Here is a 24,633-nt window from a genome sequence, read left to right as displayed (position 1 = left end):
ATTTTTCAAAGGCGTTCGACCTTGTTAATCACTCTGTGCTGCTTAAAAAATTGGATCATTACGGTATTAGAGGCATAGCCCATACGCTGATTGCCTCATACTTGCGACATAGGTCTCAGTTTGTTAGTATTGCCGGTGAATGCTCCCAGTTGAAAGCGGTAGCTTCCGGCGTTCCGCAAGGGAGCATTTTGGGTCCGTTTCTTTTTGTTCTTTATGTCAATGATATTGTCCACATCGACAGCACTGCTAAGTACATAATTTACGCAGATGACACCAGCTTGTTTTTTTCGGGTACTTCAACTGCTGATCTCGCAAATCGAGCTAATAAAACCTTAAAAGAAATAAATACTTGGGCGGCTGATAATCACTTAAGAATTAACGTTAGCAAAACTGCAGCAGTCATGTTTCACCCACGTCACAAACACTTTGAACCTCCTCTAATTGAATTAAACAATACCAGAATAGAATTTGTGCAGTCTGAGAAAACTCTGGGCGTTTACTTTGCAGCAGATATGTCGTGGAATGATCATATTAATTACGTAGTTCAGAAACTTTCCAGAACAGTTGGTATCATGCGCCGCAATTGCTTTAATTTTCCTACATCAGGTAACTTGTTACTTTACCACTCTTTGTTCTCTTCCATAGCCAACTACGGATGTATGGTGTGGGCAACAACAACAGCTGGAAACATTAACAAACTCACTGTCTTACAAAAACGTATTATACGCATTGCATGTAAAGTGCCGTATTTCTTCCACACTGCAGGCCTTTTCCATCAACACAACATTATACAGATGAAGTCCATGTATAACTACAGACTGTGCTATAAATATAAACTCGCCATGATGAAAAATGATGACTCCTTGCTTAGACTTGCTGGGTTAGAGCAGAGCAGAACTGTGTATGATACCCGCACAACAGAACCTTGGAATGTTAAGAAATGCCGCACAAACTATGGCAAACAAATGTTGCAGCATACCTTACCGACACTTCTGAACCATTTGTACTGCTACGAGAATATTGATTTATCTAATATTTCTCTGAAAGAATCGCCCCAAATGTTCGTGTAGTTTTGTACTGTACAAGTACAATGTACTGCGTACTGAACGTGCATGTCTCATTCTCTGTACCGAACGTACGTGTTTTTTTTGTTTTATTTGTTTTTCTCCCCTATTGAAAATTTGCCCGATGCTGGGTATAGTGGAATCCATCATCCATCATCATGGTGGATTATGGTGATGGGTGGCATGCCGGGTGACGGGTGGCACGGTGGGTGCTGGGTGGCATGCCGGGTGACGGGTGGCACGGTGGGTGCTGGGTAACATGGTGGGTGACGGGTGGCATGGTGGGTGCTGGGCAGCATGCTGGTTGCTGGGCACAGCGGGTGCTGGGCGGCACGGTGGGTGATGGGTGGCACGGTGGGCACTTGGTTGGATATCATCGTGGGCGCAGCACGTCAAAGGCAAGTTGTGATGAATTGAAGGAGCAGCCATTGCTATACGGAAGCTCATGACGGGCTATCTTTATATGTGATGTTGAGTCTTATGAAGTGTACAGTCTGTATATACATGTTGCCAAGATGCGGCTATTTTCATGCCATAACGAATCAATCTGTAAAGCACCATACTACGTAGCATATCATCACACTTTATTGAAAAAGCATCACTGGACTTGTACTGTATTTACTTTTCCACTCGCTTGCCCTGGCGTCCTGCTTGTGTAAAAGAAAGCTCCAAAGGTGCTTTCGCAGGGAAGCAAGGTGGTTCTCCGGATGTGGTGTAGGTGGCATCATTGGATGGTCACTTATGTATTTCTCCAGGCAGTCTAAAAGGAGAGTGCAATAAATATATTAGTAAATTGTTTTTCCAATGATTTCCAGCAATAAGTGAATGAAGAAAATATGCTCTTATCACTTCAAAAAAAGTTTCAGATAACAAAATGCAGCAAATGTCACACACAAACATGCTACCCAGGGCGCAAGCAGGCACAGGTTTATTTGCAGTGAGAATGCATACACATGCATCACATTGTTTTGCAGATTTACATGGAATTTTTGTATGTTTTTTGCCAAAGCCACGCCTCTTCTCATCTGGAGGTTGGCTTAACTGCAAAATTTAGACACATGGGAAGCTGTACTCAAAGCCTCATGGGGTGGATATTTGGCTTCTGATTTTGCATAATTAGTCTGCTCTTCGACCACCCAAATTCCTGTCAAATTCGGAGAACCACAGTTTGGCTACACTGTCTCTAACGCATGCAGGAGAGCTGCAAGGTGCAAGCTGTCTGGTTTGTCCATTCTATCATTTGTTAGCTTTACTTGTTGCTCATGCGGTTGGTGAGGAAGTTGTAACTTTAGCATTTGCCATATAGGCATAAAAGATTTCATGTAAAAGCTGTAGAATGGCTGGCTTGCAAGCTTTATTTAGCTGCAAATGATGGCAACTAATGTTTTAAAGTGAAGATTTTTTTGCCTCTTCTCCCAACTATACGGGCGCTGCAGCTGCTATGGTCTTGTCATGCATGCCGTTGGATTTCTTGCAACATTACCAGATGGCGCTCACCTCTGCACATCCTGACCGGCGCTGCTGACCCAGCATTTCACCGTTAGGGTGTGTTGCACGTACTGTGCTGGTTTTAATTTCTATGCGAGAAAAATGCAGATGCTGGGCTGTGATAGTGTAAACATTAGAATCGTCCTTAGTCTGAAGAGAGTGCTTTGAGCTGGAATCTCAACAGTGTGTTGGCCATGTATGTAGAAGGAGCCCATTAACACGCGCCAGCAAGGCGTGCACTCGACGTCGAGGACACCCAGACTTGAAAGAAGTGTCACACAGAACAGGAGCGTCTTCGCTATGCAGTGAAATGTAGTGCAGACCGCGAACTTATATATACATACAATTACAATACCTAATTGAAGTATGCACAGCCTCATAATTCAATTAAAGTTTAATATTTCTGCCATGATGCGCTGCGCCATGTGAGGCAATGACAACGCTCAATTCCCTCTCAGAGATTATGAACAATGACTCGCAACAACACCTCAAGCAAACACATCTCTCTGTGTGTTCTGCGGACTATGCAGACAAACAGAAGTGGTGCATGCAAGGTAAAGCTTAACATCAACTCGCCACTTTCGTATTGGACTAAACGCTGAAAAAATTACAAACTTGCTACTAACATCACCGTTAATTATTGTCAATCAATGCAAACAATGTGTGCTTCGTGTACATCGATTCTCACAGGGCATGGGATCTGCCATTTTTTTTCTACTTTTCAATCTCCATATTGCTACTTTGCTAAGCTAACCTACATCTTCAATGTAAAAAAGCCTAAAGAAGCATCTTAACGTAATACAGAGCAATCTTTCATGCTCGTCTCTTTAAAAAAAAGCATATTTCTGTAGGAAATGAAATCTTCGGCAGAGTGTTGATGCGACTACAAGAGTACCTGGTACTTTGATCCATAAAACAACTGAATCTTGGCAGAAGAATGCCAGTTACAGCCACACTATACAGTCCTTTCTAATCCAGGCTGGCGGAAATCGCTGGAATTCCGCATGATGCCCAGCACCTTGCTTTTCTTGGCACCGAAGAGAGGCATGAAAATTTTAGGATGCTTTGCGTAGAACAAGATCAGCTATGCAGATCAGAGCGTACATGCGAATAATGTACGAGGTGCTTTCTTTGTGTAGCAGTTCTTTCCTCATTCTTATGCTTAAATAAAATGAGATCACTGAAAGTATGCCGAAAGTGCTGATAGGCCATGTCTTACAAACTTCAATAATCAGAACATCTAAAATCAAGAAAGCGGCTGACAGATGGAATAGCACACTGTGGTATGAAGGTTATAAACACGGATGAGGTGCCTCAGAAAGGCTGGCCAACGTTTCGATAGGAGCTATCTTCGTCAAAAGTGGCCTGGTCAGCCTTGGCATTTTAGTTTTAAAGGACTAGTAGGGTGACGTCACATGCAGTTGTTGTCAGTGGCAGCTGGTTGTAAAGGGAGAGACATTAAAGAGAATGAGCGCTGTCGTCTGTAAGCATGGTTCCTAAGACGAGGGCACAAGACCGTGAGGATAGGAAGGCGGCGAGAAAAGAAACGAAAGAAAAGGAGAAAAAAAAGACATGCCAAGAGGAAAAAAAAGAAAGACAAGAAAAAGACGGGCATGGGAGCGTGTTACGGAAGTGAGGGGTTAGGGAGCATTCAGGAGTGTCATTGGCGGCATGTTTCTGCCGTTTTAGAACTGGTCAGGCGGTCAGTGTGCGAGTAACAAAAAACACCCCAAAAGACATCAGTTGAAAGAATGACTTGAGTAGCGTAGCAGCAACGCGTCGGGTAATGTTGAAGAAATTAAGATGGCGACAAGGAGTCTGGGATGCAATGCATGTGGTAGCTGGCAGGAAGAAGCATGGTGTTTTAGGGATGTCAGCCTCAGTAGCTCAACGCAGGTGTCGTCACAGTGGTATATAGAGCTGGTGATACCCTGTGTGACTGATGCGCAGAAAAAGGTATCCTGGCATCTGGGATTTTGGATTGTGGTGGTGAGGGTGTTAAAAAAATATGATAGAAAACAGACAAAAGGGGGGAACTGAAAGTGGAATAACAAATAGGAGGGTTACATGAGCAAAAGCGGGCGGAGGCAGGTGTACATGGGAAAAGGGGTCATACAGTTGATATAAACATTAAAACATGAAAGAATATAATAAATTGAGTAGTAAGCAGGTAAAAATTAGAAACGGTGGAATAGGTGAGGTTAAGAATTAAGTTTAGGTGGTGGCACAATGTGTTTTGTGGCTTGGTTGATGACATGAGGCTTTCCGATTTAAGTTACAGCTTTAAAGATTTTAAAGATTCTAAGTTGCTATGTGTTAAATTGATTTCCATTGGATGTAGGCATTTCAACTTGTGTATGAGGTATGATTCCATATATTTCCTCTAGCGAGGTGAGCGGAAATTTGTAGTCTATAGAGCCTTGCTTTGTCACATATGACATGTTCATTGAAGTGGCTGGCTACTGCTTTAGGTAAATTGTTTTGTATCTGCGCGATGACCGTTCAGTCTTTTATGAATTTTTTGTCCTGTCTCACCTATGTATTATTTGCTACAAGTGGCACATTCTAGACAGTAGACTACATTGCTTGATGTGCAGATGAAACTCGAAGTTACCTTGTTTGAGTAATTTGATGCTGTACTTATTACTGTAGTAGTAGATTAAATGTGTTTGCATGTAGAGCACCCGGGCAGCCACAGGGGCTGGTTCCCAACTTCGTTGTTGTTTTTAGTTTGGCACGTACAAGAATATCCTTAATATTATAGTGTTGCATCTCAAGACTACTCTGGGCAGGGCGGGAAAAATCTTGTTTCTGGTTGCTGGCGAGAATTGGGTAGTATTTATTGAGGATGTTGTTCATGTTTGGCAGTGTGTTTGAGAATTTAGTAGTAAGAAGAGGCGCTGTTCTTTGTGATCCTAGGGTGGGGCTTGAGCACCTCGGCTCAGTCAGATTTGGTTGCATTGGTGCAGGCTTTCTGAAGGGGACTCTTTGGGTGGTTCCCGTTTGATAGGGTTTCTTTAAGGTGATCAAGTCTATCTATGTAGTCTTGGTTTTCAACACACATGTGACGTAGCCATGTGCTTGGCCTTTAAAGATGCCTTCTTTGCAATGTGGCTTGATGGTGGCTTGTATATTCTAGGTACTGTTGTTTGTCAAAGGTTTCCATACAGCATTGTCATTAGTGTCCCAGTGTCAATGTATATTGTTGTGTCCAGAATGTTTATGCGCTCCATTGAAGATTTTGATGTGAATTTTATTGTTGGGTGAAAAGAATTTAGAAATCCTACATATTTATCTAGGCTGTCTTGACCATGTCACCATATTATGAATATGTCGTCTATGTATCGTAGGTATGTGTGGGGCCTGTCAGTGCAGCGCAATAGGAAGTCTGTAGAATCCCCATAAATATGTTCGCATAAATATGTTTTCCCATGTACATCTGCTTCCGCCCGCTTTTGCTCATGCCACCCTCTTATTTGTTATTCCAGTTTCAGTTCACTCCCATATTTGTCTGTTCTTTATTATATTTTTTCGAAACACCCTCACCAACACACTCCAAAGTCCCAGGCGCCAGGATACCTTCTTCGGTGCCTCAGCCACACAGGGTATCGCCACTTTTGTGTACCGCTGTGACGACACGTACGTTGAGCTACTGGGACTAACGTCCCTAGAAAGACCATGCCGCTGCCTTCCAGCTGCCCTATGCACTGCATTCCGGACTCCTTGCTGCCATCTTAACTCCTAAATTATCCGACGCATTGCTGCTATGCTACTCAAGTCATTCTTTTAACTAATGTCTTTTCGGGTTGTTTTTGTTACTCGAGCACTGACCGCCTCACCGGCTCCTTTAAAGCCACAAGAACATGCTGCCAAAGACACCCCTGAATGCTCCCTAACCTCTTGCTTCCCCAACACCTTCCTTTGCCCTTCTTTTTCTTTTTTTGTTCTTTCTTTCCCTCTTGGTGTCTCTTTTTTTCTCCTTTTCTCCCCGCCTTCCCACTCCCACTATTGTTCCTACGTCTTAGGAATCATGCTTACAGACATCAAGTGACTGCGCTCATTCTCCTTCAAGTCTCTCCCTTTACAACCAGCCACTCCCGACAACTGCATGTGACGTCACTCCACTAACACTTTAAAACTAACATGCCGAGGTTGACGAGGCAGCCTTTGAGAAGATAGGTCTTCCTAACGAATCGTTGGCTGCCCTTTCTGAGGCACTTTATCCCTGTTTATAACTTTACATCCCAATAATGAGAATAGTGTTTTGAAATTGCATGGCTGTGAACGCTGCAGATTGTAAAGCAGCACATCAGGTGACCACAGTCAACACTTAAGAAGGCAGTGGTTTAAAAAGCTTCTTTTAGACCATACAATTTGCCAAGCTGTGTCGGAACCCAATTTTCTTGAGAAGCATTATTTCAAAAAAGTGAAATGAAAGCTGAAGCGTGAAAAGCTACAATAACTCATGCCAAGTCTACATTAGAAATTTCAAAGACAATGAGGTGCTTAAATGTTCACTTCTGCTAAGACAATGAGCAGCAGGGGAATGCAAGCTGTTAAGGTCCTGTCAAAATTAACCGCTCGTGTAGCCACCCGACTTTCTTGATTGTTTTTAATTGAAACTGATTATGGGGGAAGCTTTGTGGGCGGTTTTTGCAGGAAACCCATATCCCGAAATTATCTTGTGCTGCTTTTCATACGCACAGAGACATTTAAATTGTGTGTCGAGACACAGTGCATATACAGCAGAAGAAAAAGATATAATATATAGGCACTTGCCTCATTCTTGCTTTGGCATTTCTTGTCGCTCTGTATACATCATGTAATGCTAACTCATTCGGATAACTTGCAGATATGCAGTTATGTTTCTTAAATGAGGTGACTGTTGACTTACTTTTCAAAGCAGCCACTTTCTAAGGTGTTGCCGGAAGCTTCCCAGATGCGCGGCACATTGTTCGGCAGGCCTGTCTAGTCAGGCTGCTTTCACCTGCTTGCACTGGTGTCCACAGGTGCCATGCCACCTCTAATGGGCACTTTCCGTCGGAAGCAGACTTGAATATGTAATGCCACTTGTTGAGTGGCATCACAAATCCCACACCAATCTGTACCTGCAATAGATATGAAGTGTTTTTTTCCTGAGCAGTATTCTTAACACTAAAACGCACTTGTATAAAACAATATGATATAGGTTAATTAGGTCCGTCAATTTCTGATGCAACTCTATAATTTCCAATTTCTGCCCCTCGAACCAGTTTTGAAAGAAACTGGGGTTAAACCCAACCTCACCAAGAAATTCATTTTTGTGTAAAGGTATAAACTAATAAAATTTTTCCATTTTAAGGGCAGCAAACACTCTTATCTCGTACAGTCTAACCTTGCAATAATGAAATTAACAGAGAAAGCGAAACAATTGATTCAAATAGGCGCACCGCCATGCAGAGAACAGTGCAAGAACGAGTGACGTCAAGGCCTCCAAGATTGCAGTGTCACACGGAGAACAGTGCAGCACATGTTACCTAGAGACCTACGCGCGCCAGTCTCCAAAATCCACCACCATCACACACTACATGGCCTTGTTCTAAAGAACACTGGAGACATGCCTTGAAAGTATGATTACCCTTGCATGGTTGAAAACAAGTGAATTCTTTTGTGGGCTCTGAAAACCACTCGCACCACTCACTGATCTCAGCAGTTATATTTTCGTCATGACTAAACTGCAGCGATGAATGCGCCAAGTCCCGTCACAACTTCAAACTTCAGAACTCGGTGTGCACGCTCCTTTTACTGCGACCAGGTTTGAAATGTTTGTTGTAACAGTACAGCGCTAGTACAGCGGCAGCGGAATTCTCTTTAGGGACAATTGCACCTTCTACATCTTTTTGTAGGTTTTTGCGCAATATGTGCGTTGCTGCTTTTTGTCATTAAGCCCTTCAGTTGATGTCTAGCGCCCGTTCAGACTGTGTCTCTTTGTGTGTGTGTGTGCCCTTGCACTTGTCATGATGTCCAAGTTCAGCTACCACCAACTAGAACTAAGTTTTGCATTAATCAGAAGTACATATTAGCACGCTTTATAAAAAGCCAAAGGATTAGCACTATGCTGACCGGAAATGAGAAATGGTAAGAATATTCTGGCTGAAAACAACATTTCATGTTTATCAACACTGACGGGCAGGTAATTAAGAAAGTTGGTGTACGTTAATGTTTACCTTTTGAGTGACACAAGGGACAGAAAGAAGACAACAAGACACGAAAACTACCAATTCAACATTAATTTTGATGCAAAAATTAAAGATAATATTTATACTGCGTGTGCCCTTGCACTGCACAAGCGATCTTTTAAAACAAAGGGCACAAGTTGCAATACAAATGTATAAAATCATGATAAAAAGTACTTGCATAAAAATAGAACAAATAAGCACAGAGTGATCACTATTCTGTTTCATTTAGAGAGTATTCCTCTTTGTAATGCAATCATAATGAGCACTGGCTGACAGATGTCCCTCTTTTTTAAATGGTATGCCTCAGTGATATTGTTGATCAATCGGTTGCCTTAAGTAAACAAAAGTGATGAACAATCTAAATCTGGCGTACATCACCAGTTGTGTCAATGCATTGTCAAGTGGGATGAGCATGCTTGTCCCTTGAGTGAATAATGGTGCTCTCCTGGGCACATGCTTATACACCGGCCAGTCTGCCCCATGTACAAGACCGTCCATTCTTAGTACGAAGATGGTGCAGAGTGGCCGAACTCCGCGGATTGCCAGCGCGCATGGCATGCCTGTGCAACGGTGCTAAGCGGTGCAGGCGCACAGGGGCTTAGAGGTGGGACTTCATGTCGTGTGTCATCCGCTAAAGCATGGCATGCTCCCGCACTTTAGCAGATGACACGAAGCTCCACATCCCCCCTGCGCCATGCACGCTGGCACTCCGCGGGACGTGGTCACGCTGAGTCGTGTCCGTGCCAAGAGTTGACGACCCTGTACATTTGACCAAACATACACATGAACAGAGGCATAGACTACACTACTAATGACGGACACAAGACATTTAGTGGTAATTTATACAAATCTCCCTTGTCTGGACGCCTTTCTCAATGCGCTTGTGGAATGCTATGCACACATATTTCGAGCGAAAAAATAAAGTAGGCAGGTATGCAGCACAATCCACAAGTGAACTGAGAAAAGCGAGCAGGCAAGCGAGGTACGCTTGGTTAAACATACCACGAAATATGTCTAGTGCGTGTTAGGGGCAGTGTACTGCATTCCAATGTTAGGAACTAAATATGTACCAAAGAAATCACCACATTTTACTGAGAAGACCGGCATGCTCGTATGACTTGGCCGTGCATTGCCGCGATAGGGCTTGAGGCCAGATTAAATTAGTTAATCTATTTCCACCCACGGTGAAAAATTGACAAGAGAAATCAGAGAGGCATACCACAAGACGTGTGAGCAAGCCCCCATTATGAATGCATGAAAAAAGGCGTCCTTTCTAGATGACAAGGGATAGAAATTAGTCTGGCTATTCACCTTTTTTTACGCAAATACTGTTTATTGTGATTTTTCACCTTTGTATTACAACTCACATTTTCCTTCTGAAGGAACTTGTGCACAATATAAGCACACATTCAGTGTTAATTTTATTCCTTCTATCAAATTCAGTCATCACTGGTCATGTTGTATGGTCTCCCTTCCTTCACTGTGTAAATTTTGTCCTCAAGAGTTATATGAACTCACTGGCAAACTCAAAACGACACTACAAATTTCACCTAGAGGATACGGCTGGTTCTCAGAAAATGCACAAATACGGCGACAGGTGTCTGTTGGCACACTGTAGCAATAATGGGTGGAAGCTACCTTTGACATTGCTGCAATACATCAGTTGTCACATGGCTACAACCCTTAAGAAACAACAGAAATGTAAGTGCACAGCAAAAACAAGCAGGTTCATCAACCACAAGTTTGACTTCAGCAGCCAGAACATAGGCAGTTTCATATAGCTAAAGCATTAGCTAATATGTGGAAAATACATGCACAAGCACCCTTAACTTGAAATACCTGCATACCAACATAAAACCATGAGTTGCAGTGCATATGATGCTTGTTCATGACACTAGTATTTTGTGAAAAATACTTTTTGGATTACGTACAATGCTTTCAATTCATGTGCCCAGTAATCAAAGGCGTTTGACAGCATTAAACTTTGTACTTGCTAGTTGAAAATATACTCACCTGAACAGCACCAAGCAGAATAAATAGAAAACAGCCCACTGTGCTAACCAAATATGTGGAGAGACCCAAACTAATAGAATTATTTCTGGACAGCTGTAGACTTAGAGCTTGTTGGCTGATAATCACTTTTAAAATTACACCACTGCCAAGCAGATGTTCTGTGTGGTGCTGTTGAAATCAAGTTCACTTGATGAGCAACATAGCAATAACCAGCAAATGCTTTAGCAATAGCGAGCAGGCGATCTTGCATGTGCAAAACTGCGTGCTTATTTAATGATAGTGCATCAATAGACTGAACTATGTACCAACTATGTGGTCTATGCAGTATAAACAAAGTCGAAAACGATGCAACTGGACACAGACTCTGCCACAATGCCTACTTGCATGAATGGGTATAGCTTAAGAAGAATATAAAAAAATGTAGAGAAAGAAAGCAAGCTTACTAGAAAACTCCTCACTGCTGTAGTACTTACAGCACAGTGAATACTGGCCTTCATGTACCATTTAAAGAAATTCAAGCTCGTGTCCATTGTTCTGGGAACTTGAGAAATAATTGTGAAATTAATGGAGAAGGTTGGGCTAGTTGGCATTGACACAGCTCCTGTGACATAGTTACTAGCACAAACAAGGTGTATGGAATAAAGGTCGGACTAGCCAAAGCGGTAGACTTCAACTGACAAGCTTTATTCAGAAGAAACACGCAAACAGGCCACCGCATGCTCAGTTAATGTGGAGACAGATGCATAAACGAATGTACCACATAGGGGATAACGAAATGCACATAAAGGCTGATAAGCATCCACAAGAAGCCATTACAAAGCATTCACCAGATTTTTCTGAAGACACAACACTTATTTATCAGCCGGTACCAGTGATGGAGTGCTTATGCATTCATCAGCAGCTTTCGAAATGCAAAACACCCCAAACATTTCCCTATATAACTGCCTGGCAAACTGACTGAGCACTGGTGTGTTATGAAAACATGGGGAGCATTTATGGGTACTTTAACAGTAATCAGCCAAGTAGCCAGTGCCTGTGAGAGCATTTACAGCGTTCCGGTACTCCCCAAGCCACTCATTCAGGCACCTGTTTGTTCAATATACCACTTTCCACAGGGAAGTGCAATGTAGTATACCACCACTACATTTCAGTTAACAAAGCAGGTGACATGCTCCTTAGTGCATGTAGCTTGACGCCCGGCAATGTTTACCAACTTGCATATTCTTGTGAGCGTTAGCGGTGCTGAAAAAATGCCTACACCAAACTTGTTCGCCACCTTGCTTCTAGGCGGTGAGACACCCTGTGTACGTATGGCAGCGCTGCACGGCTACCACTGGGACATGCGTTACTGCACATCCAGTGGGCAATGTGGTAGTGCCAATGACTTTCTTGTTGTGCGGGCTTTGCTGTTAAAAACATTGTGGGTGTTTTCGAACAGTGTTCAGTAGGACTCAAGTTCACACATGAGTTGCCAGAAGATGATCGCCTGCAATCATTCGATATTCGTATAATTTTAAATCATACTTTCCTTTATTATATATACTCTCTTAGGAAAAAGAAGCCCTTGCTCGACTACCGTTTGGCATACTCCATGTTAAAGGATGCATAGCTCCTAGCTGCCCGAGAGCTGTTCTGGTTAAATCTTGTGCACCAGGTTTCCTGCAGCGCTCAGCAACAAGCGAGCCATTTATGTAGGGCCGGGTATCTCGATAACACCTTGGTGTCAATTAGTGGGAGCCTCATTAAAGAGGTAAAAAAAGATCTGGCAGTTGCTCGGTGCAATAACGCACGTCCCAGTGGGCGCCCTGTGGCTGTGCCATCTGTACATGGGGTGTCCCACCACCTAAACAACGTGGCAAACCAGTGCAGTGTAGGTGTTTTCTTCAGCACTACTAGAGCTCGCAAGAATGTGCAGGTTGGTAAGCAACGCCGGGAATCAGGGTACATGCACTAAGGAGCATGTCATCCACTTTTTTAACTGCAATGTGGGGGTGGTATACAGGATTTCACTTCCCTGTAGAAAGTGCTGTATTGGACAAAAGGGCAGGTTCTTGAATGAGAGGCTTAGGGAGCACCGGAACGCTGTAAACGCTCTAGCAGGCACTGCCCGTTTGGCTGACCACTGCCGAAGATGTGCTCGTAAATGCTACCTGTGTTTTCAAAACAAGCAAGTGTTCAGATGGTTTGGCAGGCAGTTAGATAAGGAAATATTTGGTGTTTGGCACTTCAAAGGCTGTTGATGAATGTGTAAGCACTCCTTCACTGGAACTCACTGATAAAGGAGTGTTTGTTGTACCTTGAGAAGAACCTGCTGAATGCTTTGTAATGGCTTGTTGTGGTGGGCGGTATTGGCTTTGTTGTGCATTTGGTTTCCTCCCATGTGGCACATTTCTTTATGCGTCTGTCTGCAGATATTTTTGAGCATAAGGTGGGGCCTCATTGCGTGTTTTCTGAATAAAGCTTGTAAGTTGAAGTCTAGTGCACTGTCTTGTGCAACTTTTTTCAATTAGTCTTGTTCGTGCAAGTAACCCTCACAATAATTGTAATACCAATGTTAAACAATGGTAAGCATGCTGCATACTTAGACCTGTGACATATTTGGCCCATTACACTTTTAATGCTTACGTGTGCAGAAACTGCACAAACGTGTAGCCTAAACGAAAAAAAAAAGTGGATATAAAAGGTATAACACAGGAAAGTTTCAAATCAATAAAACAAAATAACAAGAGGTAGATATAATGTGTACTAAGCAAAATAAAATGTAACGCGCAGCGAAGTGATTGATGCAAGAAAAAATATACCTCAAGACATGTTAGATCTAGCTTTAAAGTGAACAAGGTAATGTGTACATAATGTATAGAAACACAAATAAGCAGCAAGTTGAATAAAGTTGAGCAGATATTTAGCCTATTTAGTAAGCACTGCTGAGTAATATGTCCATAAACTTATTGACGAATGATACCGAGATCCTACTTTTGCAAACACATACACTTCAATCATACCTGACCAGACCATCCGATTACACACAGTGCTGCTGCAGCCATAGCTCCTCCCTGACGTGGACACTGTTGTTGGTCACGGCCTTGCCACTGCAAGATAGGTTCTGTGTTAACTTATAGCAGTGGCACTTTAAAGAAGTCATTGTGAACACATGCAAGGAGCACATAAAAAGTTACAAAAACAATGTTTGCACCACTGCAGGGTGGGAACAAAGCACAAGGTCAAAGTTACTGATGAATGTTGTGATAATAGGGACCTCTTCATGACAATAAAAGTTTAAGACCTACAGCTACAGCACATTACAAACAAATGTTTGTTTACGTAACAATTCATTTTTTTCTATCGGTCAAGCAACTTTCCCTTGTCATCTCTAGTTATGTCAAAACACCTTGTCTCAAAACGTAAGCTGTAGTAGTAGCAAGCCGCAATTGCTTAAATTTTTTTGCCCGAACCCTATGAGGGAGATTTTGTGCGCAACGGCGACGCGCGACGGCTTTGAGCGAGAAAACGGGCCGTCGCGCGAACATATCGCTCGTTCTTTGTCGCCTGGTTCTGGAAATCTAGAATTCGTCGCTCGTCGCCCAGAAGTGCTATGAGCGAACAGACAATAGCGCGAAGCCGAAACTGGATGTACTACATCAGTCGAGTACTACCGCTTGTTGCACGGAACAAGCAAACGACTATTTTCATACGTGCAAGGTTAAGAACCTACTGCAAGACTTTAAAGAAATGTTTTACGCTGCTCCTTTGAGTAAAACACAGCAAACTAAACTAATAATGCACACTCTTGGCGCGTATTTGCTGCCCTCATACCGGCAACACCGGGGAGACGGCTCTCAATGTCGTCGCTCGCATAGGGTACGACTTGTAGGGAACGAGCTAGCGCGACAGCCATCTACATCGCGTCTCTGTCGCGCGCAAGACCGCTCGCATGGGGTACGACTTGTAGGGAACGAGCGAGCGCGACAGCCATCTACATCGCGTCTCTGTCGCGCGCAAGACCGCTCGCATGGGGTACGACTTGTAGGGAACGAGCGAGCGTGACAGCCATCTACATCGCGTCTCTGTCGCGCGCAAGACCGCTCGCATGGGGTACGACTTGTAGGGAACGAGCGAGCGCGACAGCCATCTACATCGCGTCTCTGTCGCGCGCAAGACCGCTCGCATGGGGTACGACTTGTAGGGAACGAGCGAGCGTGACAGCCATCTACATCGCGTCTCTGTCGCGCGCAAGACCGCTCGCATGGGGTACGACTTGTAGGGAACGAGCGAGCGTGACAGCCATCTACATCGCGTCTCTGTCGCGCGCAAGACCGCTCGCATGGGGTACGACTTGTAGGGAACGAGCGAGCGCGACAGCCATCTACATCGCGTCTCTGTCGCGCGCAAGACCGCTCGCATGGGGTACGACTTGTAGGGAACGAGCGAGCGTGACAGCCATCTACATCGCGTCTCTGTCGCGCGCAAGACCGCTCGCATGGGGTACGACTTGTAGGGAACGAGCGAGCGTGACAGCCATCTACATCGCGTCTCTGTCGCGCGCAAGACCGCTCGCATGGGGTACGACTTGTAGGGAACGAGCGAGCGCGACAGCCATCTACATCGCGTCGCTGTCGCGCGAAAGATCACTTGCATGGTGTTTATACTTTTTCCCAATAACTGCTCACAAACCAACAACCGCTTAGACAGACATTTACAACCTCGAAGCATAAGTAAGAGAGGAAACGTCATTGCAGTAAGAATAGGTAAAGAGGCAGATGAGTCTTTATTATCCAACTTCAGCAGAAAAGTGGCAGCTCGCGCAAATGACTGTTGCCGAACCTAATCCCTCTCATCGGAAGGAAGCGCTCACCAAGACTTTAAATTTAGCATAGAGCCAATAAACTTGCGTAAGCAAATTATGTCAACCAACGCTCAGCAAGCATCGGCACAGTCAATGTCGTCGTGGGAGTTCGATTTCTTGCGCCCGCAAGGCACACTAGGCACACACGAGAAGCAAGCACAGCATGCCTGTACTCACCTTTTAAATGGTACGATGCGGTCGAAAAGCGCCGTCCAAGTTGCCGGAGCTGCAAAGTTATTCCCGCATACGTGCAGTTGCGTAGTGGACGACCTGCGGAACGCTAATAATGCGCATCATTTCTTTGCGGCGTCCACCGAACTCTTCACAACCACCACGGACAAAGGGAACGCACTCCATGGCATGAAAATCGTTGGTACACGTTTGCCTGGCGCACCACGCATACCGCGAGTATGCAGCGAGACACAAGCTATCTTCTGGCACTTTTGTGCACGCGAACTAAGTCACAATTCATTACACCAAACGCAAAAACACGATCAAACGAACACATCGTAGCAACTCGCACGACTGACAGCACATGTAAACAAGGGAACAAGACTGGTGGATGGATACTATGAGCAACGACTTTGAAATGGGGTGGTGGGTGGCGCCACCTGTGAACTTGGGAGTTTGGTTGGCCTTCGCGATGACTAAAATAATAACCAGCACACACTCGCTTTGTGCCTTGTTGCACCGAACTGCATATAAATATTGCAATACATAAACAACCGTCGCACAGTTTATATTATCCGCTATACTTTAGCGCAGAAAGAAATTCTATGACGTATTTTCGATTTCCAGGAGCTTCCGCCGCATGTGGGCAGTAAAAAGATGGCCTTCGAGATTCGCATACGCCATTCTTAGGAAGCCTTCTCTGGGCTGTAATTTGAAGAAATATGTATAAAAAGGTTTAGTAAAAAAGAAAAAAAAAACGGTGTGGAAAGCGAGGGGGTGGAGCCCCTAGCCCAGAACTCCACTGGCTTGTGCGGTCCGCCGTGCCTGGTCGAGGCTGGCGAGCCAAGTCTTTGCTCCCTTCCGCAAAGTTTGCCGCCTACTTTCAGCTGTTTTGAAGCCCATCCATGCCCACCCACGACGCCTTGCGCTACTGCCCGTGCATTGACCCGTGCTACCTGCGCCGTCACTTCGTTTTAAACGACTTCTTGCTTTCGTCACCCTCTACTGTAGCATTAGAAATTGTTGACATGATCTCGGAGGTACACGTCCAGTGTGCGATGTTTCCGTGCGCGTTGTAACTTATTCAGTCAGAAAGCATCAAATCTACGAGGATTAAGCACTCGGTTGGCGCGGGTTACACCCGTGTCACCCGCATTGCTTTCGTGTTGGTGTGGTGAATGTGTGCGTATTGCGCTCCTGTCGTCCATGCCTTCTGTATTTATCGTGCGGCCCACGAATATTCCTGGAAAAAACCGCATGTCTCTGCCGCGTGAATGTGTCCTGTGTGGTGGGTGCCAGAAATGTGCGGCGGTGTACAATATGTTCGCAGCCAACTGCTACCGTGCATTCCAGCGAATAGACGCGGCTGCTTATGCACGGTTTTATTCAGTGTTTCTTCATTAGCTTTGTGATTTACTTGCGTCTGCGATAGAATCCACAAGGTACCAGTTGAAAAAGACAACAGGAATTCATGTCGCAACTAGAGAAATTTCTGTTGTACGACAGAAGTTCCTCACGTTTCCGTAGTTGACAGACATTCCTGACGTTACGACAGAAAGTCTGATGTCGCAACAGAAGCATTCTGTCGCGAAGACCAAGATCTCTGAAGTCGCAACAGAAACGTTCTGTCGCGACAACAAGAGTTCTGAAGTCGGAACAACAGCTTTCTATCATGACAGCGACTCTGACATTACGACAGCAATTCTGACGTCGCAACAGAAACATCCGGTCGCGACGGCCAAGAGTCCTGAAGTCGCAACAGAAGCGCTTTCCGTCGCTGCCCTTTAAAATTGTTTGTCAGTTTCGCATCGGTGGTGTGCACTGTACTTTTCTCTTGCGCGGTATTCAACCGTGCTTCTCTCAAGCCGGCAATGCTGATAGCACCGACACCGGTATTAAAGTCGACGTGGCCAATTGTTATAATTGTGCCGTGACGACGCGGCACCTACCCGCCTCCTCAAAATCGGCCGCTGATCAAAATCATACCATCTGCGGAAATGGCTGCGTATCCGTTTTGTTTTATTTGGTAAGATGTGGCACACAAGCCTGTGGACTTATATGTGCGGTTACACTGTCACATTAGTTAATTTCCCAGAATTATTGCACAAGCTTATGCGAAGCGGAAAAGAAGTTTTCGGTTGTTCCACAAAGTTGCGTGAAAACCTGTCTCGCTCGAGTCTCATTAATGTGGTACAGCGCTGCCGTGAGAAGCCAGTATGCTGTCAGAATGAAGACTCATCCACGAGTGTTTATGTAGCTATTTTGCGTTGAGCACAGGAATTATGTTCGCGCTCAAAAGTGTAAAGAGCGAGAGACAACTGTCGAAATTAGCAGTAACAACCCTAACTATGTCCCCGGTCACCGTTGTCTATTTCCGAATTTCTTATTCAATATGCATATCGTACAGCAAAAGCGATGTTCTATCACTCCACGATGTACTACCTGGCGATGGTAACAACACTTGTGCTCTTCTAGAGATGCGGCAGCTGGCGCTGTGGAGGGAACCCGCATCTTGGCTTTTAAAATACAAATGTAAACAGAAACGCAGACAGCAGTTTTTACTGTTGACATAGCCAAAATGCACGCTAAAACGTAACAGCTAGCATCGTGGTGCAGTGGTAAGATGCTAGGCTCGTAATCCTAAGGTCCCAAGTTCGAATCCCGGTTGAGGAAATATTTTTTTATACTTTTTTTTATTAAGAAATTTACATTTTCTTAAAGAGGTTTCTCAATTTTTAATTAAATATTCATCAGGTTGTGTTTTCAAAGTGGGACATGACGTCACATTGTGACTAATTTTGTCTTCTTTGCCTTCTTCAATAAGTGCCCTGTTCCTGCTTGACAGTAAAATGCCTCTAGTGTGGTTGAAATATCATAGCAATCAAGCTGTAGAAATCGTACTATAAAGCAAAATTTTTCTTCACTATGTGCTTCATGAACCACCGAGTACACCCACCATTCACCCAGCATGCACACCATTTACATTTCACCCAGTACGTACATGCAGTATTCACCCAGCACATCCATCATTCACCCACCATTCCCACAGTTCACCCAGTATGTACCCGCCATCCTCCCAGCACGCCCATCATTCACCCACCATTTACACAGGTCACCCAGTAGTCGTCCCACCATCCACCCACTACACCCACCATTCAACCAGCCCGCCCACCATTGAGACAAGTCACCCAGTATGTATCCCACCAATACATCCCACCATCTACCACTGTACCCACCATCCACCCATTATACCCACGATGAATTCCACCATAACCACCATGTTTTCCATCATGCCCAGCACATTTTCCATCATGCCCAGCATAAAATTCATGATGGGCAATGCTGGGATTTTCAATAGGGCTCCTCACGTTTTGTTTGTTGTTGTACTCCGCCGCCGTCAATGCTGCACTGTAAGAGGAAGCTAGGACCTCTCAAGCTGTCTATACAGCTTTTTCCCTGGATGTCCTCGCAACACCAGTTGCGGAAATAAAGCTTCAAACCTTCAAACCTTATACAATAGTTGAAAACGGGCTCAGTATCGCGCGGGTTGACGGCGTTGTCTGGACGGGTAGCACCTTTGCCGAGCTGATGTCTCGGATGGAGGAGCGGGAACTGGAGGGACACACTCCGTGGGTACCGGCTCTCCTGACGTTGGCTAGTAACCAGTTTGGCTTTGAGGGAAGACCAGGAACCCCATCTTTGAAGTCGGATGCCCTTGGTGTCACCATAGGGCCGGCGCCAGCCAGCAGCTGGTCGAGATGTCGACGCCAGATGAGCTTGCCTCGGGGTGTAGTTACAAAGACTTTGTAAGAGACTGGTCCAGTGTTCTTCAGAACGGTTCGACGAACCCACTTCGTTGAGCCTCTGTAATTGCGAACTTGAACACTGTCATAACACAAAAACAGCCTCTACTGCTCCTCCGCTGCTGCATTGGGGCGTCACTGTGCGTCACCTTCCCCTCCACTGTATGCATCATTGCATCCGACCAGGTGCGCAATCTTCTACGCATCAACAGGTTAGCTGGAGCTTCTCCAGTAGTAGGGTGAGGCGCATTTCAGTACACCAATAAGAAGTTCTGAAGTGTTTCTTAGACAGAATCGCCGGGAGATGACTTGCGTAGAGCAGACTTCGACGTTTGCATGAAACGCTCCACCAGACCATTTGTGCTTGGGTGATAAGAGGCGCTCACGACATGTCTGGCCCCAACGTTCCGCATTCAGCCCCGACGTTCCTTGTTCATTCAGGGAATGCTCGGTTTGCTGCCCATGACGACAGCGCTAGCTCCGGGATGGCATGCGCATCAACCCTCCGCCCTGGCCTCCGGCGCGCCGATACTGGTGCCGGCGGCGCATCTGCCCCTATTCGCCCTCGCCGATAACGACGTTCCTCGCCGCGTGACCATGTCTTTGACGGATCCAACAAGCCAAACGTCATCGAGACCCATTCGTATAAAGGGAGCTTCTTGGCGATCGGCTGGCAGTGGGCAAGGCGGCAACGCCAAGATGAAGTGCTCAAACCCATTTTTCTTGTTCATTCAGGTGAGAAAATACTGCGGTAAGGCATACCGCAGTGACAACGTTTGCTTGGTGTTGTTGCCGTGCCCACGGTCAATTACCACATTGAGTGAAATGTTTAGTAGCATAAGTGCCTATGTGTGGTCGTTGCTCCTGCTTAGCGGTGACATCGAGACAAACCTCGATCTCTCTTTGGCAGGTGAGCTAAAACTTATACACGAGGACATACTGGCAATAAAAATTGGCAATACTGAAACTATGGCAAAGTTAGATGCCATTGATAAAAAGCAAGACAAAATCACAATATTTCAAAAGCAGGTTTCAGACTGTCTGAAAACGATAAGTCATGTTAAAAGTCGGCTTTTATACATCAATCGTCGAATGTTCCAGACTAATCGAACGGGACGCGCCCGCCTTCCACAAAGTTCTACATTATTCGCGCCACACACACATGCAGTCAGATTACACAAGTTTCGGTCACAGACAGCGGGTAGAACCATCGATAACATTCCAGAAACTTCCGATACAAGCAGGTGCGTCCTGCACTGTGCGATAACATTTGTTAGGCAGTCAAACATGTCGCCCGATAAAGACAAGTTCACGTGTCAATACCCCCCTCTCAAAAAAAGGATCGACCCGATGCTGCAAACACAAAAATGTAATAAAGAAAAGCACTCGTAGCAACGAAAACAAAAAAATAAGGAAGTTCGTCAGCGTCCGTAAAAGAGCTAAAGACGCACCACGTGGACCACTTCTGATCGTGCGCGGCGCCGCTGTGAATGTGAAATGCCATCTGGCGCGACCTCATAGTCCAGTGCGCCAATACATCGGATGACCTTGTCGGGTCCGAAACAGCGTCGCAGTAGTTTCGCTCCCTGAATCCTCGTCGGCACATCCAGGTCCGTACCCAAACACGGTCGCCGTGCTGGTACTCGAGGAAGCGTCATCCGAGGTTGTAGTGTCGGCTGTCGGTCCTCTGCTCGTTCTTTATCCGCAGACAGGCAAGCTGTCGGGTTTCTTCGGCGCGCGGGAGCTAGGTAGCGACGTCAAGATACTCCTCGCCAATGGCGTGCGGCAGCATGGCGTCGAGCGTCGCCGTCGGGTTCTTGCCGTAAACCAGCTTGAACGGCGTGATCTGTGTTGTTTCTTGCACCGCCGTGTTGTAAGCAAATGATACGTACGGCAAGACGGCATCCCAGGTCTTGTGTTCGACGTCAATGTACATTGCTAGCATGTCGGCACGGGTCTTATTCAGCCGCTCCGTAAGACCATTCGTCTGTGGGTGGTAGGCCGTTGTCCGCCTGTGCCTTGTCTGAGTGTATTGCGGAATGCCTTGGGTGAGCTCCACTGTAAAGGCTCTTCCTCTGTCGGTGATGACTTCGGGGGCGCCATGTCGCAGCAGGGGGTTTTCAGCAAAGAATTTCGCCACTTCGGCTGCGCTACCTTTAGGGAGTGCTTTAGTTTCAGCGAAGCTTTGAGTTAGTCCGTCGCCATGACGATTATTTTGTTTCTGGTTGTTGACGTCAGAAAGCGTCCAGACAAATTCATCCCGATCTCCTGGAATGGTCGGGAAGGAGGCCCGATTGGCTGTAGTAAACCGGCTGGCCTTGTAGATGGTGTCTTGCGTCGCTGCCAGTCTCGGCATCTTCTTACATAACGGGTAATACGATTCCTGTATCCTCGATAGTGTCCGCGATCGGTATCCAGTGGTCGGATCGTCATGTAGGGCGTGCAATACTTCTGGACGCAGTCCTGACGTTACAACAAGAAGGTAGTTGGCGCGCACTAGTGAGAAGTTCTTCTTTACGAGTAGGTTATTTTGAAGCAAGAACGAAGACAATACTCGCCTAAATGCCCTAGGGACAACATCGTTGTGCCCTTTCAAATACTCGACGAGCTTTTCAAATCCGGGTCTGCTCGCGGCTGTTCAGTGAGGTCTTCTGCGCTTAACATCCCAAGGAAGGCGTCGTTATCTTCGTCATCTGGTGGTGGCGAGTCAATGGGGGCGCGTGATAGGCAATCGGCATCATAGTGTTTTCGTCCGGACTTATAGTTTACAGTAATATCATATTCTTGCAGTCTTAGGCTCCACCGCTCCAGCCGTCCTGAAGCATCCTTTAACTTCGCAACCGAACAGAAGGCGTTATTGGTCGCGGACGACTTTGAATGGCCTGCCATATAGTTAAGGGCGAAATTTCGCTGTAGCCCAAACGATGGCGAGGCATTCCTTTTCGGCTGTAGAATAATTGCCTACCGCTTTTGACAGCGACCGGCTAGGGGAAGCTATCACATGTTCATGTCCATCTTTTCTCTGGACTAGCACGGCACCGAGGTCTAGGCTACTGGCGTCAGTGTGGATTTCGCTATCGGCGTGCTCGTCGATGTGCGCAATTACGGGCGGCGGCTGCATGCGTCGTTTGAGTTCTTGAAATGCATCGGATTGCGGTGTTTCGCACTTGAACTCGACGTCACATTTAGTTAGCTGTGTCAGCGGTTCAACGATGCGTGAAAAGTCCTTGACAAATCCCCTGTAGTAGGCACACATGCCCAGAAATCTATGTACTGCCTTCTTGACGATGGGCTGCGTAACTTTCCGATGGCAGCTGTCTTCTGCGGGTCCGGGCGGAGTACGCACATGCTAATGACGTGGCCTAGGAATAGAAGCTCACCGTAAGCCAAGCGGCACCTTTCTGGCTTCATAGTGAGCCTTGATGCCTTGATGGCTTCCAGTACTGTCGCAAGCCGCCTAAGGTGGTCGTCTAAATTTCCGGCGAGGACGACGTCATACAAGTAAACAGGACAGGTCTGCCACTTCAATCCTGCTAGCACCGTGTCCATGACGCGCTGGAACGTTGCAGGCGCCGAGCACAGCCCGAACGGCATGACCTTGAACCCGTAGAGACCATCTGGCGTGACGAAGGCGGTCTTTTCGCGATCTCTCTCGTAGACTTCTATTTGCCAGGAGCCGGACCTGAGATCCATCGACGAGATGTTTTTTGCGTTGCAGAGCCGATCTAATGCGTCATCTATCCGTGGTAGGGGACATACATCCTTCTTTGTGATCTTGTTCAGTCGACAATAATCAACGTAGAAACGTAAGGTTCTGTCCTTTTTCTTCACCAAGACAACAGGGGAGGCCCATGGGCTTTTCGACGACTGGGTGATGTCGTGCAGCATTTCGTCAACTTGTTCTCTTATAGCTTCACGTTCTCCGGGCGAAACCCGGTAAGGGCTCTGACGGAGTGTTCGAGCGCACTCCACGGTGATTATGCTATGCTTGGCGACTGATGTTTGCGGAATCCTCGGTGACGTCGAAAAGCACCCTTTGTATCATCGGAGCAGATTTCAGAGCTGATGTTGCTTAATTGCGGGAGACTTGAATTAATGTCGTAGCCTGGTTCGGGAACCGTGGTCGTCGGGGTAGATGCGGCGGAATCCGAGAGGACAAACGCATTACTGGTTTCCAGAATTTCCACGATGTACGCGATCGTCATGCCCTTGTTTATGTGCTTGAACTCCTGGCTGAAGTTTGTCAGCAACACTTCAGTGTTCCCTCCATGCAGTCAAGTGCTCCGTCTTGAGACGCAAATTTCACGGTCTAGTACTATACGTTGGTCACCTTCGATGATGCCTTCTACATCGGCAGGCGTTTTGCTGCCGACGGAAATGACAATGCTGGAGCGAGGCGGGATGCTGACTTGACTTTCCGGCACGCTTAAGGCATGTTGACTACGAGAGCTCTCCGGCCGTATCGCTCCATCTTCCGACAGCGTTATCGACTTCGACTTCAGGTCGATGATCGCACGTTGTTGGTTCACTAAGTCCATACCGAGAATGACGTCTCGTGAACACTGTTGAAGGATAACGAAGGTGGCAGGGTAAGTCGGTTATGAACGGCAATTCTTGCCGTGCAGATTGCAGTCGGCGTGATGAGGTGTCCTTCAGCGGTCCGAATTTGAGGGCCTTCCCATGCAGTTTTAACTTTCTTCAACTGGGCGGCTATGTGTCCACTCGTTACGGAGTAATCGGCCCCTGCGTCCACTAAGGCGGTAACTGCTTGGCCGCCGAAAAGCACGTTGAGGTCGCTGGTCTTTTGTCTGGCGTTGCAGTTAGGTGAGCGTCGGATCATGGATGCGTCGTGTTGAACTGAAGCTGGAACATCGCTTCCTCAAGTCATCTTACGTCGGTGTTGTCTTGGCTTACTGACTTCGTCGGGACGGTGGCGTGTCGTTATTATGTCGTCGAGATTCTCCCTTCGGCGTCTTCGTCGGCGGCGGAGAATCTTCGTCAGTTCGACGAAGAGCAACCGCACCTCCGTCGGT

General features: G+C 46.1%; 1 long non-coding RNA gene across 1 annotated transcript; it reads right to left on the bottom strand.

Moving 5' to 3' along the window:
- Positions 1 to 1,627: 1,627 nt before the first annotated feature.
- On the bottom strand, positions 1,628 to 16,151 carry LOC135913207 (uncharacterized). Its single transcript, XR_010567899.2, has 4 exons — positions 15,804 to 16,151; positions 13,786 to 13,872; positions 7,447 to 7,660; positions 1,628 to 1,824 (listed from the first exon to the last, which is right to left on the bottom strand). It is a non-coding gene; the product is annotated as an uncharacterized lncRNA (long non-coding RNA).
- Between the last annotated feature and the right edge of the window lie 8,482 nt (positions 16,152 to 24,633).

Source organism: Dermacentor albipictus, chromosome 2, assembly GCF_038994185.2.
Source record: "Dermacentor albipictus isolate Rhodes 1998 colony chromosome 2, USDA_Dalb.pri_finalv2, whole genome shotgun sequence".
In the NCBI taxonomy this organism is placed as follows: domain Eukaryota; kingdom Metazoa; phylum Arthropoda; class Arachnida; order Ixodida; family Ixodidae; genus Dermacentor; species Dermacentor albipictus.
This window is presented reverse-complemented; position numbering and strand designations above follow the sequence as displayed.